The following is a 15223-nucleotide window of genomic DNA, read 5'->3' on the forward strand; positions in this document are numbered from 1 at the left end:
CTTCTCTCCTTCCGTAATTCCAACATTCCCGTCTAGCTAAAATACTACCTGAAATATTGTACCATGTGCAACATAACCATATTCAGTTGTATTTGGTTCAAATATCTGTGTAAATGGAATATTACATGTATTCTTCTGCAACTTGCGTCTTCAAAGATTCAGTATTATGTATCTGAGATTTATCTAGTACTTGTTGCATTTTTCTTTTTATTTCATTGATGTGTGCTCTTATTTTTATGTCCTTCATTTTACTTTCTTAAGTTTTTTTATTCTTCTAACTTCTTGTTTTGGATATCTAACTCATTTATTTTTATCCTTTCTTCTTTCTTGATTTATAAACTTAAGGCTATTAATGCCCTTCTAACTACTGCTTAAGTTTAATCTCTTACGTTTAGATATATGGTATTTTCAGTATCATTTAGTTCAAAATATTTTTTAACCTCCATGATTATTTTTTGACTTTTGATCTAATTAGGACTACTAAATAGACTTAATAGACCTCTTAATTTGCAAACTTAGGGGGCATACTAGCTTCTTGGCGCTGCCATAACAAGGTATGAAAAGTGAGTGGCTTAAGACAACATTTATTCTCTCAAAGTTCTAGAAATCTGAAACCAAGGTGCTGGCAAGGTTGGTGCCTTCTGGAGACCAAGGCAGAATCTGTCCATACCTCTCCCCTAGCTTTCCACGTTTGCTGGCAATCCTCGGCATTCCTTGGTTTACAGAGGCGCCACTCGTCTCTGCCTCCATCTTTGAGTGACTTTCTTTGTGTGTCTGCATCTTGGGTCCAAATTCCACTCTCCCTATGAGGACTCGGGTCACCTTAGATTCAGTGCCCATCCTAACCCAGCTGACCTAATTTTAACTCGATTGTATCTGCAAAGATCCTACTTCCAAATAAGGTCTCACATTCACAAGTTCTGGGTGGATGTGAAATTTTAGGGAGGATACCAATCAATTTAGGACATGAAGCTGAACGACTGCTGTCCATGCGTCATTCACTTCTAAGTGCACTGTGGCCAGAGAATTTAGTCTATACCACATTCGTTCTTTGAAAGTGGTTGAGATTGCTAGATGGCCAGTTACCCGATGTTTTACAGCTCATGAATGATTGCTAAGAAACATGTATCCTATCCTTTCGGAAGTTGTTGCATGCTGTGTTCCACACAAATCCATTAGCTCAAACTTGTTTATTATGTTGTTGAAATCTACACCTTACTGATTCTTTTTTTTTTTTTTTTTGTCTTTTTGCTATTTCTTTGGGCCGCTCCTGCTGCATATGGAGGTTCCCAGGCTAGGGGTCGAATCGGAGCTGTAGCCACTGGCCTACACCAGAGCCACAGCAACTCGGGATCCGAGCCACGTCTGCAACCTACACCACAGCTCACGGCAACGCCGGATCGTTAACCCACTGAGCAAGGGCAGGGACCGAACCCGCAACCTCATGGTTCCTAGTCGGATTCGTTAACCACTGCGCCATGATGGGAACTCCACCTTACTGATTCTTTGTCTTGACCTATGGACTGCTTAAAGACTTGTGCTAAAATCTCCCACTATGATGGTAGGTTTATTTCTCCGTGTACTGTTAATTGGCTTTTTGTTTTCAAATAGTGATGCTCACTCTTTTTGATTTTCCTGCAAGTCACATTGTCTTAAGATCAATAGATCCTTTTTCTTGTTTGGGGTTTTTTTTTTGTTCTTGTTTTTTGCTTTTTAGGGCCATGCCTGCAGCATATGGAAGTTCTCAGGCTACAGGTCGAATCGGAACTACAGCCACTGGCCTACACCACGCTACAGCAACGAAGGATCCAAGGCACATCTGTGACCTACATCACAGCTCATGGCAACACCAGATCCTTAACCCTCTGAGCGAGGCCAGGCATTGAACCTACATTCTCATGGATCCTCGTCGGGTTCATTAACCGCTAAGCCTCAAAGGGAACTCCCTGAGATCAACAGATTTTAATAGCAGCTTTTTCCGGAGGGAGATAGATAGCATTTGTTTGATATAGTTTTATCCAATCTTTCATTTGAGACCTTTTCGTATCCTCCAGTTTTAGGTATTTATTTATCTTATAAACAGCACATATTTTGGAAACTTTAAAAAAAAAATCTAGTCAACCTCAGTCTTTTAAATGGAGCATTTAGTCCAATTTGGTCCATTAGTTTGCATATGCTAATATACATTTGCCTTGATTTTTCTCTTATCTTGTGCTATTCGCCCTGCCTTCTGTGTCTTTTGTTTTTGCCCCTTCTTTTTCTTCTTTTATTCTAAATGAATAAAATTTTTCCTCTTTCAGCTTTCTTCTCTCTCTGGTTTGGACGTGATAACACTATATTTTCCTTAGTGCCCACAGCCAGAGGCCTCAACGTCTATGTTCCACCCATCAGATTTTAAAGTAAATTACTCTTTATATCCTTTTAAACAACAAAAGGAACTTAGGACATTTTAAGTTCCAGTGCAGTCTTCCATATTTCTGCGCCACAGTTGCTACTTGCAGTGTATGTTGTTTTTATCAACTCCATATTGCTAATCACCTGAGTCAGCAGCTGCCTGGATACAGCCATGTTTACCCCCGGCTTCTCTCATCCCTTCTTGCAACATGGACGTTCCACACATACAAGCAGCTTACTTTGGCCCCAAGCGCATCCTTTTAAGTTCTTTAAAGAAGTTTAGAGGCAAGCACTCTATTTTCACTACTCTGAAAATACTTTTGCAGGTGTTGTTGAAAAGTCAGCTGTTATTCATTGGAAGATAATTTGTTTTTATCTCTCTGGCTGCTTTTAGGATCTTTTTGTGTTTTGTGTTCTCAATTTTTATTTTATTTTATTTTATTTTTTTTGTCTTTTGTCTTTTTTGTTGTTGTTGCTATTTCTTGGGCCGCTCCCACGGCATATGGAGGTTCCCAGGCTAGGGGTCGAATCGGAGCTGTAGCCACCGTCCTACACCAGAGCCACAGCAACGTGGGATCCGAGCCTCGTCTGCGACCTACACCACAGCTCACGGCAACGCCGGATCGTTAACCCACTGAGCAAGGGCAGGGACCGAACCCGCAACCTCACGGTTCCTAGTCGGATTCGTTAACCACTGCGCCACGACAGGAACTCCTGTGTTCTCAATTTTTTTTTTAAGTTTCTTTAAGTGCAGACATGTTTTTAATTTTTTGATTGGGACGTGCCACTCCTCTGAATTTGTTTTTATAAGTTTTGCAAAATTCTCAGGTGTAAACTATTAATTTAATGTGTCTGTTTCATTCTCTCCTCACTCCTTCTGCACTCCAATAGATGTATGTCCGGTTTCCCCGTTCTTTCACCTAATCTCTCATATTTTCCATCTCTTTCCCTCTCTCCCACATTCTAGACATTTTCTGTGTGTAATGTGCTCTCAAATCCATCCAGATCCTTAATTTCAGTTGTTTTGTTTTTATTTTTAGGAGTTTATTCTTTTACAAATATATTTGGTAATTTTTAAATTGCTTTACCATTAAAGTATTTTTTTTTTTGCCTTTTTGCCTTTTTGCTATTTCTTGGGCCGCTCCCGCTGCATATGGAGGTTCCCAGGCTAGGGGTCGAATCGGAGCTGTAGCCCCCGGCCTACGCCAGAGCCACAGCAACGCGGGATCCGAGCCGCATCTGCAACCTACACCACAGCTCAAGGCAACGCCGGATCATTAACCCACTGAGCAAGGGCAGGGATCGAACCCGAAACCTCATGGTTCCTAGTCGGATTCGTTAACCACTGCGCCATAACGGGAACTCCTAAAGTATTTTCAATTCCTTACATTTCAATTCCTTTAACTTTATACTAAATATGATTACTTTCGATGCTGTGGCTGATAATTCCAGTTATCTTGAGTCTTTGCAGGTCTCATTCTGATATTCAAAATTTCATGGTAATTTGTTTTTTCTCATATTGGTTTGTGTTGCTGTCCTTTTAAAATTGAAATTGAAAGTGGCTTCTCCTGCAAACATGTGACTCTGACAGACACCTGGAGCTTCCAGCTGCCGTTTTTCAGAATACACTGATCGTGTGCATTCACGCATCAGATGCTCCTGAGCGCTGTCTTATAGTTATGAATTTGAGGGGTGTCCCCACGCGGTGCTGAGGTTGTTTCTAATTCATGCGGACACTGCAGGTATGGCCTGGCCCCTTGGAGTCCCAGCTTTATGATGCAGACTGGTAGCCTCGATTCCCCCACCTTAAGCAAACCCTGTACTTTCTCCCCCCCAACCCGCCGTGCCCTATAAGAGCCCTAAAACTGAAGCTCATGTTCACTCAGGTCTAAAGAAGGTTCTCGAGGTGAGAGCTGTCTTCAGTACTCTGCTTACACCTCTGGGTTTCTGTTTTCATTCAGAAGTTGATATCTGAGTATCCTAACTAACTTAACAGCTTGTGAATACACTCAAAAAGATATTCTTTAAAAAAAAAATTATCTAGCCTTTTTAGTTGTTTTCAGAAGGGAAGAGGAACAGGGAGGGAACTTTATATGCCATGCTACCAGATGAATAGTTAGGCTAAGGAGAATTATTATTACTGTTGTTGTTGTCTATGCATTATCTATTAAAGCAACATTTTCTGAAACACAATAAATGTTGTATGTATAACATACTTCAATAAGCACTGTATAAACCAACAATTCCCTGACGAAACCAGAGAACCCCAAAGTGACAGTAATGACAAAAGTTACCCTGGGATGCTGGGAACAGGAACACAAAGCTAAATGATAAGTTGCTTTAAAAATCAAAATACCTACCAGAAGAGGTTACTTCATTTTCAATAAAAATCCTGTACTCATTCATTCTGAATATTAACAATTTCATAATTTCTATGTGCTAAATAATAATTGCTAGCATGTTGAGTACTTACTTTGCACATGGCATCTCATGTAGATTATTTAACATGGTAGGCATTAAATAACCCAACATGATAGATACTATTAGCATACAAAGTTTTCCTTTATATTAGATTGTGGTCAGTACACACTATTTCAACTACTGATGCTGCTCCCTCTCTACACTAGATTGGAAGGGATAGGAATTACAGATGGTTGGTCAAACATATTTATGTTGCAGGAGAAGGAAAGTTTTAATAATAAAAAATCTGACCCTCAGAAGCTGGAGGTGATAGGGTGCTCCGTTTTTATCCTGCCTCCCTAAAAAAGCTGCTTTAAAATAGATGGTCCCTGGAGAATGTGCAAGAGGACTTTATAGAAAAGGCAAGGCAAGGTTTGCAAAGTTGTGAAGTGTATTTGCTTCCCCGTTTCATAGATGTATGGATTTCTGCATATTGATAGACAGCTACAAGCTGAAAGCAAAATATCTTGCTTTCTAATCCTTTTTTTATGGTTCCTTCCCCTTTCCTTTTTTTTTTTTTTTTTTTTTTGCTTTTTAGGGTCGCACCCACAGCATGTGGAGGTTCCTGGGCTAGGGGTTGAATCAGAGCTGCAGCTGCCGGCCTCCACCACAGCTACAGCAATGCAGGATCTGAGCCGCGTCTGCTACCTACACCACAGCTCACGGCAACGCTGGATCCTTAACCCGTTGATCAAGGCCAGGGATCAAACCTGCATCCTCATAGATCCTAGTCAGGTTCGTTAACTGCTGAGCCATGACGGGAAGTCCTGGTTCCTTCCCCTTTAATGCAATTCTTGGGCACAATAAGAGAAGAGATCGTCTATTTAATCACATTCTGAGACAGATAAGAAATCTTAAAAAAAGAGAAATTTTCTAAGAGGATTTAGACTTAGACAGCGACAACTGTTTTGTTTTTAGGGGGCAAAATGTTCTTTTAAAAAACACTCAGTGAATCAGTGTGGTAGACTAGGATGGGCTGCTGACTCTGTTTCCCAGAATTGACCATGGAGAAACCGCAGGAAGCATGAATCTGAGATATTAATAAGGATAACAGCCACAGCAATGAAAACAGTAGCACAAACAAACCCAGAGGGGTTCCTGGGGAGAACAAAGGCTGTCCTAAACTGCAGACTATATGTCTGTGGAAGGGAAGGGACTGCAGCCTGGGGAGGAAGTCAGGAAACTGGAAGCCATAAGAAGGGGGACGGGAAGAATGCTTTGTTCTCTGCTTCTGCCGCTCCCTTTTGTTGCCAGGTCCTGTTGCCATGGTGGAAGGGAGAGCCCAAGGCGGTGCTGCCATGAGACTGGGCAGGCCAAGGCAGGGAAAGGCCCTGCTGGGTGAGGAGCTGAAGAAAACAGGTGTACACTTATCAGAACTTCTTGGGCATGCCCTTTTCCACGTTGTCCCCTCCAACTTTCAGAACTAGTGACATTTAACCATAGAAAACCGCCTCCTCCTATTGCTATTTATTTCCTAGAGGTTAAGGTGAATTCCTGAGCAGCAGATGTTCCTGGTAGAGTGGCTGTGAATGGGAGGGATGCTACAGTGGAGCACTCTGTCTTGGGGTCCAGACTCTCTCCTCCTCCTCCTATGAGCTCATTCAGTAGGTCAAGAGCTAAAGCCTGGCCTTTTGCTCTTCCCAGTAGATGTTACCACCTAGACAGTCCCAGGAGAACATGAGATCACTGGTCAAATTAAATATCCTTGAGGAGCAAAAGCACAAAAAGTACAAAAAGCAACAGCAGCGAAGAGACATACATTACCTGAAGCAGTATAACTGGAACAGGTGGATAAATAATTCTTTAAAAGCATAATAAATATGTATGTGTGTGAGTACGAATGCATAAAAATATACTGAAAAGGGTAAGCAAAGAAATTAAAGGCAGAAAGCAAAAATAAAAAGAAAAGAAGAAAAGTGGAAATGATGGGAGAAAGAAAAGATTCACTAGAGCCAAAGAACAAGATCGTAAACTGAAAGGATGATGAGATCAAAGCGCTCTCCCGGAAGGCACCAGGAAGAGATAAGGAGATAGAAAATATAACAGTCGAGATCTGTGGAGGACAGAGAAAGCGACCAGATTGCGATAAAGCAGTAATATGCTCTGGATGTTTGTGTCCCCACAAAATTCACACACTGGAAACCTATGGTGATGGTACAAGGAGGCAGGGCCTTTAGGAGGCAATTGATGTCTTTATACAATGGGGTCAGAGCCTCTCTGAAAGAGACCCCAGAGAAATGCCCTGCTCCTTCCACCTTGTGAAGACACAGTCAGGAGGTGCTAGCTACGAACCAGCAAGAGAACCCGCACCGCGCTGGTGCCGTGCCCTCGGACTCCCAGCCTCCAGAGCTGTGACGAGTTTCTACTGTACCGCCCAATCGGCGGTCTTTTGTTGAGCAACCCAAGAGAACCAAGACATGGAATCTGAGAAAAAGCAACATGGAAAGATTTTATCCAGTTCCGTCTGGTCTGACAGCCTTTGCTTTTTATCACATGCTACACGGAGTCCAAGTTGTCAGAATTTCTCATGGAGGGTGACACTGATAAGCAGTGCACTTTGCATTTTACCTGTTCTCACTGCGCACTTCTAACACCTAGTTTCACGATGATTAGTACAACGTTAACATCCCAAAGCCACAAGATCATTAAATCTTTACAAAAAATTTAAAAAAACCCCAAAAATGTTAGTTTTCCAAAGGCACTGATACCGCCCCAAACTGAATTTCAGTGTTTTTCAATGTACATAAAAATATTTTTCATGGTACAATCACTGGGTAGACATTGTTTACATCTTCTCCACACCTATCTTTATGCCTCTATTCCCTTTATTAGTCTCTTTGTTATTTTTCGTGGCTTCTTGGTATTTCATATTACAGTGTATCATAATTTACTGAATCATCATTCTTGAACATCTGCTTTATTTCCAATTAGTCACTATTACATAGGTGTCATCTGTGAACAAATATTTTGCTTTTAGGTTATATTATCAAAATTATTTGGATAAACCATAAGAATAATTTTTAACTTTTTAATCCAAACTGCTCTCCAAATCAGTGAATCTCTTTCCAGGGTAAACAATGGTATATACGTGTACCCATCTCCATACCCTTCCCAGGGCTGCACTTCATCATTTCGTGTATTTTTATGAGTTGACTGGGCATGCAATGGTAACTTAAAGGAAGGCATTTTAAATTGCTGGCAACACTGATACGTACTGGATTTAGTCCAATGGTGATTTTCAAATAGAAAAACTATGCTGAAAAATGTATCAACTAATTATGGAAGAAATAAACATTCAATGAAAGAAACTTAATGCTGAAGTCTTCCCTCAGGTATTTAATATTTCAATCATTAGCATGTGCTGATAGCTAGAGTGATGAAACTGCCAAGATCAATTTGGAATAGATGTCTTCATTCTCATTTAATATTATAAATAGTGAGCGATAAACCTTCATCTATGTGACTGATATAAAAGAGCAGGATTATTTTTAAAATTCACAAGTTAATAAAGGTTGTGTCTCTGAGAGACAAACTATAAGGACAACTTTTCATCAAGCTGACTCTCAATTAGCAGTTTAAATAGAACAGAAAATGTGGAAGTAACTCAAATGGCCAGCGATGGATAAATGATAAGCAAAATGTAGTTTATACATATAACGGGATATTGCTCAGTCTTAATAAGTAAGGAAATTCTGCAATATGCTTCAGCATATACGAATCTAGAGGACGTTCTGCTACACAGAAATAAGCCAGTCACCGAAAGACAAATGCTATATGAGTCTCCTTAGACGAGGTGCTTAGAACAGTCAAAACCATACAGATAGAAAGTATGCGACGATTGCCGGGGTGGGGGGAGGAAGGCGAGGTAGTGTTTAATGGACGCAGAGTTTCAGTTTTACAAGATGATGATGGTTATGTGATGGATGGAGGTGATGGCTGCACAACAAGGTGAATGCATTTAATATCACTGACCAGGACCCTTACAATGATTAAGATGGCAACTTTTATATTATGTGTACTTTACCATGATGAAAAATGAATTACAAACTCCCCCTACAACACAGACCCATTTCCTTAGGAAGCTAATGACTCTTGAAACCATACTGAATCTAGTAAGTTTTGGCAAAAGAAGTGAGAGGTTGAAATATAAATGACTATGGACTGTCAGATTATCATCGCCAACAAAAATTCTAATGCACTTTATCAAAGCAAAATGCAGTTGAACCGAGCACATGTTCATGGTTAAGAAACAATCATTTAGATTATTTTCAAAATCGAAAAATTTTTCTACAGGCGCTTTTGGACTAAAGACACTTTAACAACGTATTGATATATCCGGTTACCTTTGTGCGTTCAAAGAAAGTTTATGCACCGTCATCATCACAAACTGTTCTCCTTGCGCCACTCTTTAATTTAGAACGACATATAATTCACTATTTACTAGGATCTATACTGTGGAAGCCACTGTGATAAGTGACTTCCAGGAAAACATTTTCCCCGAAAGACTTTAGACACACACACACACACACACACACACACGCCATAAGAGATATAAGAGGGCCATAAAAAGTCAGAAGAGGGAGTAGTTACTTTGAACTTGGAAGGATTCTAGAAAATTGAATAAAACTGAAGGCATCTGAGATGGACTCTTAAGAGAGAAACTAGCACATTTGCGGATGGGGATGTAGGACGTTTCAGGCAGAAGAATGAGCCATATGGAAGGAGAAAAAGAGAACATTAAAGAAGGGAAACCCGGAAAAGAGAAATCTGGTGACGTTATCGAAGGATTTTGAATGTTAAGCTACATGGATTGGATTTCAAGGAACGAGAGCCAATGAAGATGCCGAAATGTGTTGCTGCGGAGGGGTGGGTATGTGCGGACAGTGAGCCAAGTAACAGCATTGGATCTGGTACTAAGAACAGTGAGCCTGGAGGGAGTTTATACAGTGGATTAGACACACTGGAGATAGGAGGCCAGCAATGGGGAAAGAGTGGAATGGATGGGAATACAGTCCTAGAGGTAAACAACTAAATGCGTGTTGAAGGCAAGGCAGAGCGAAGCATGTTGCTGATGTTTACTTCAAACAGTTTGCCAGATGAGATATGCTGAGAGGCCCTCGTGAGATGAAACGTGGTCCTGTACAAAATGCATTTTTTTCCTCTTTCTTTGCTCACAGGCAGAGAAATACCTAAAGGGAAAATCAAACCAAACCCAAACCATGTACATGCAAAACTGCATGTACCGAAACCAGGATAATGAGCAGTAAGCACAATCGAAGGCCAGGCAGGAGTTCCCGTCGGGGCTCAGTGGGTTAAGAACCTGATACAGCGTTTGTGAGGATTCGGGTTTGATACCTGGGTTTGCTCACTGGGTTAGGGATCCAGTATTTCCACAAGCTGCAGTGTAGGTCGCAGATGTGGCTAGGATCTAGTGTTGCTGTGGCTGTGGGACAGGCTCCAGTTGTGATTTAACCCCTAGCTTGGGAACTTCTGTATGCCACAGGCATGGCTGCAAAAAGAAAAAAAGAAGAAGGCCAGGTATCTTTGAGAGAAAATGTCCTTATCAGCATTGCAACTACAGGGAATGGGATGTGGGAGTTGAACAGGATGCCACCCAGCAAGTAAGAGAGCCTGGAACAGGACTGAAGGGGTTCCAGGTCAGTAGTGCACTCCATTCCCACTTGAAGCTAAAATAAATTCCCTCTGCAAAAAAAAGCTTCTTCAGTTTAATGTCTCCAAGTTTCCCCCAAATTAAGATAAACCAAAAATCACTTCATAATAAAAAATTACTATGTACCCCCTGGAAAAAAAAAAAAACACCCACAATTGGTAAGAGTCAACAGAAATAGACTCCCACTAGCAAGCACTTCAGATATGAGAATTATCAGAAAAAGAATATAAAATATACATGTGTTAAGTGTTTAAAGATACAAAGCCTGGAGTTACAAAACAAGTAAATCTGAAGCAATTAAGCAAAAACCACCAGATTTAAGAAAGAACCAAATATAATTTCCAAAAAAAGATAGAGTGAATGAGTTAAGGCAGCTTAAACATAGCAGAAGTGAGAAGGAGTGAATCTGAGGGGAGATCTTACTAAACTACTCCCAATGCAGCACGGTAACTCAGAAAAAGCCAACAGTGAGATGTTTAAAGCCACAGAAAAAAAATAAGATCTAATATATATATCAAGTTCCAGAAGGAGGGGGAAAAAAAGGGAATATAGGGAAGACATGAAAAGATAATGACAGAACTTTCCAGAACTGAGGAAAAGCAAAATTCCACAGAAATAGGCAGCAGAATAACTATCACACAAGACGGAAAAATAGGGGGAAAAAAGGAAAGAAAGGAAGAAAATAAAACCACTTTACAATAAAAAATTACATCTAGAGACTAGTAAAATGGCAGAACACAAAAGACCAAGAGAAAAAAACTTAAAAGCACACAACATGGGGGAGAAACAGATTATATTCAATAAACGACATCCTAGTAGCAACAAGCGCACCAGACCCCAGATTTTAGTTTTTCTTTTTTCTTTTTTTTTTTTGTCTTTTTGCTATGTCTTGGGCCGCTCCTGCGGCATATGGAGGTTCCCAGACTAGGGGTCTAATCGGAGCTGTAGCCGCCGGCCTACACCAGAGCCACAGCAACGCGGGATCCGAGCCGCGTCTGCGACCTACACCACAGCTCACAGCAACGCCGGATCGTTAACCCACTGAGCAAGGGCAGGGACCGAACCCGCAACCTCATGGTTCCTAGTCGGATTCGCCAACCACTGCGCCACGAAGGGAACTCCCCAGATTTTAGTTTTTCAAACCTTCCTCCAATGAAAGGAACCAGTGGTCCTTGGACAAATGAGTGATTCTAAGAATGGGCATAAAATGCCTGAGATAAACCTGGAACGTCCTGCTGTGCAGAAGGAAGGAGGCCAAGGCTGACGGAGAAATACCAAAGGGGCAAGGGGCCAACTGAAAGTTCCCACTGGCCAAAGCTGGACCGATCTGAGAAACAAGCATTGAATTACAGTCCAAAGGTAACATAAATATCCATGAGTACACACTGATATAAGTGATTTAATTTATCAATAAGGGAGAAGAGACAAATTGTCCTTACACAAGAATTCCAAATGACTATAGAAGGGCACTTTACAAATTCTCAACAGGCCCTACTCAAAACTGTCAGGATCATCAAAAACAAGGGAAGTCTGACAAACTGTCACAGCCAAGAGGAGAGTAAGAAGATGGGACAACTAAAATTAATATATTCTAGGTGGAATCTTGGAACAGAGAAAAACATTAGGTAAAAACTAAGGAAATCTGAATAAGGTATGGATTTTAATTAATGGAGATGTATTAGTATTTGTGAAAACTGAAGCAACATACCATCCTAATGTATGACAAGAATATGGGAAACTGGGTATGGGATAAATGGGAGTCCTTTATATCATCCTTTCAATTTCTCCATACATGTATAACTTTTTTAAATGGTCTGTTTTTAAAGTTGGATCGAAGAGAAGCAAGGAAAAAACTGGGAAAGATGAAAAAAAGTAAGTTGGTCTCAATAATCATAATACAAAATACACGTAAATGGACCTAAATCACTAGTTAAAAGATTGTAATAGAGTGTGATTTTTTTAACAAATCAAAATTTGTTGAAAAAATTTTTTTGGCGTTCCCATCATGCACAGTGGAAACAAATCTGACTAGTAACTATGAGGTTGCAGGTTCGATCCCTGGCCTCGATCAGTGGATTAAGGATCCAGCGTTGCCGTGAGCTGTGGTATAGGTCGCAGACGTGGCTTGGATCTGGCGTTGCTGTGATTGCTGTGGCTGTGGTGTAGGCTGGCCGCTATGGCTCCGATTCCACCCCTAGCCTGGGAGCCTCCATATGCCGCAAGTGTGGCCCTAGAAAAGACAAAAAAAAAAAAAAAGAAAGAAAGAAACTGGTGGTATCAACGACATTCTTTGACAATACTGCGATTAAATTAAGAATCATGAAAAAAATAGCAACAACGAAACCAAAATAATTTCCCATATACTTCAAAACTGAAAATATGAACCTTTAATGATTCATGTTTCAAAATGAAGATAAAAAATAAAAGTATTCAGAACTAATATCTGGAAAAAGACACAAGACACTTTTTACATTTGCACTATGTTCGATGGGAATGAGGGGGTTTGTGGTGACAGGGGTCCATGGGAGACATTTTACTGCATCTATTTTACGACTTTTAAATTCTGATTAGTGTTAACATATTTCCTCTTCAAAATAAATTCATAAAATTAAAATTCTGAGAAATGATTTTTAATGAAAATATTCCTTATCAAATCCTGAAGGATGAAACTAAAGTGAAGGAAATAGGTAGCTTTAACATGCCATTTATTTTTAAAAGGCTAATTATTAAAAAATTAGGCAACCAATTTAAGAAATTAGCTACACAGAACAATTTCTGCTAAGACTGATGAAGGAAACAAGAAAGAAGGCACAAATAAACAATATTAGAGATGAAAATAAAGTACAGCAATATTGGGAGTTCCTGTCGTGGGGCAATGGAAACAAATCCAACTAGTATCCATGAAGATGCGGGTCCAATCCCTGGCCTTGGTCAGTGGGTCAGTGATCCACCATTGCCATGAGCCGTGGTTTAGGTCGCAGACACAGCTCGGATCCCACGTTGCTGTGGCTGTGGCGTAGACCAGCAGCTGTAGCTCCAATTTGACCCCTAGGCTGGGAATTTCCGTATGCCATGGGTGCAGCCCTAAAAAGAAAAAAAAAAAAAAAACTACAGCAATGTTATCTAGAAAAAAGAGATAAATAATATCAAAAATTTAAAAGGCACTACACAGATCCATTAGAGATCAAAAGGATAATATCATAAAAATATTATACCAATAACTGGAGACCTTAGGCAAAGTAGATTCCTAGGAAAATATAAAGTGCCAAAAGAAGAGACAATCAAATAAAACAATGCAATTAAAAAAAGGTAAAGAATAGTCAAGAATCTTTCGACAAAGAAAAACACTAAGATCAGATAATTTTATAGATGAGTTCTAGAAAAAAATCCCCCAGGAGATAGGTCATTCTGATCTTTTACAAACTTTTCCAGAGAACAGAAAAGGCGGAAAATACACTTAAACTGTTTCAGAAGTCATAATTTTTTTTTGTCTTTTTAGGGCTACACCCGCAGCATGCGGAGGTTCCCAGGCTAGGGGTTGAATCAGAGCTGTAGCTGCTGGCCTACACCACAGCCACAGCAACAAGGGATCTGAGCTGCATCTGCGACCTACACCACAGCTCACGGCAACACAGGATCCTTAATCCACTAAGCAAGGCCAGGGATCAAACCTGCGTCCTCATGGATGCTAGATAGATTTGTTCCTGCTGAGCCACAACGGCAACTCCCAGAGGTCATAATATTGATACCAAGAGATGACAGGACTAGGAAGAGAAATAAAAATTATATACCAACTCAGTCATGAACCATATATAAAAATATTAAATGAATTATTAGCAAATCAAGTACAATAATGTATTAAAAATAAAATATGTATCATCAAGTTGCAAATAATGAAGGTCGGCATAACATTTATAAAATTCTATAAATGCCGAAAGTATCAGATTTGGATGAAAAGAAAAAATTCCTAAATCCTAAAAATTTACCAAAACTGACTAGAAAAAAAACTGGAAAATGAATCATCCTATAACCATTAAAAAAATTTAAATAGTAGCCAAAAATCTTTCCAGAAATAAAATATCAAGCCCAGATGGCTTTATTGGCAAGTTCTACCAAACATTTAAGAAACAAATAACTCACTCTTATACTAATTCTTTCAGAAAATAGAAAATGAAGGGTTATTCAGCAATTCCAACTATGAGGCTAGCACAACATCAATTAAAAACATGTTCAACATGACACCATAAAACTCCTAGAAGAGACCACAGGCAAAATATTCTCTTACATAAATCTTACAAGTGTTTTCTTAGGTTAGTCTCCCAAGGAAGTAGAAATAAAAACAAAAATAAACAAACAGGACCTAATCACACTTACAAGCTTTTGCATGGCAATGGAAACCACAAAAACAAACCAAATAAACAAAAAAACCCAACAAAGACAACCTATGGAATGGGAGATTCCATGATGCAACCAACAAGGGATTAATCTCCAAAATATATAAACAACTCACACAACTCAACAACAAAAAAACAACCCAATCTAAAAATGGGCAGAAGACCTAAACAGACATTTCTCCAAAGAAGACACATGGATGGCCAGTAGGCACATGAAAAAAAATGCTTAACATCACTAGTTATCAAAGAAATGCAAATCAGAACTACAAGGAGGTACCCACCTCATGCTGGTCAGAATGGCCAT

General features: G+C 39.9%; 1 protein-coding gene across 5 annotated transcripts in view; it reads right to left on the bottom strand.

Moving 5' to 3' along the window:
• The window catches only part of CEP112 (centrosomal protein 112), a 471778-nt gene that overhangs the window by 214958 nt on the left and 241597 nt on the right, over positions 1-15223 (bottom strand). The gene's annotated exons all lie outside the window — the stretch shown is intronic.

Source organism: Phacochoerus africanus, chromosome 14, assembly GCF_016906955.1.
Source record: "Phacochoerus africanus isolate WHEZ1 chromosome 14, ROS_Pafr_v1, whole genome shotgun sequence".
Lineage (NCBI taxonomy): Eukaryota > Metazoa > Chordata > Mammalia > Artiodactyla > Suidae > Phacochoerus > Phacochoerus africanus.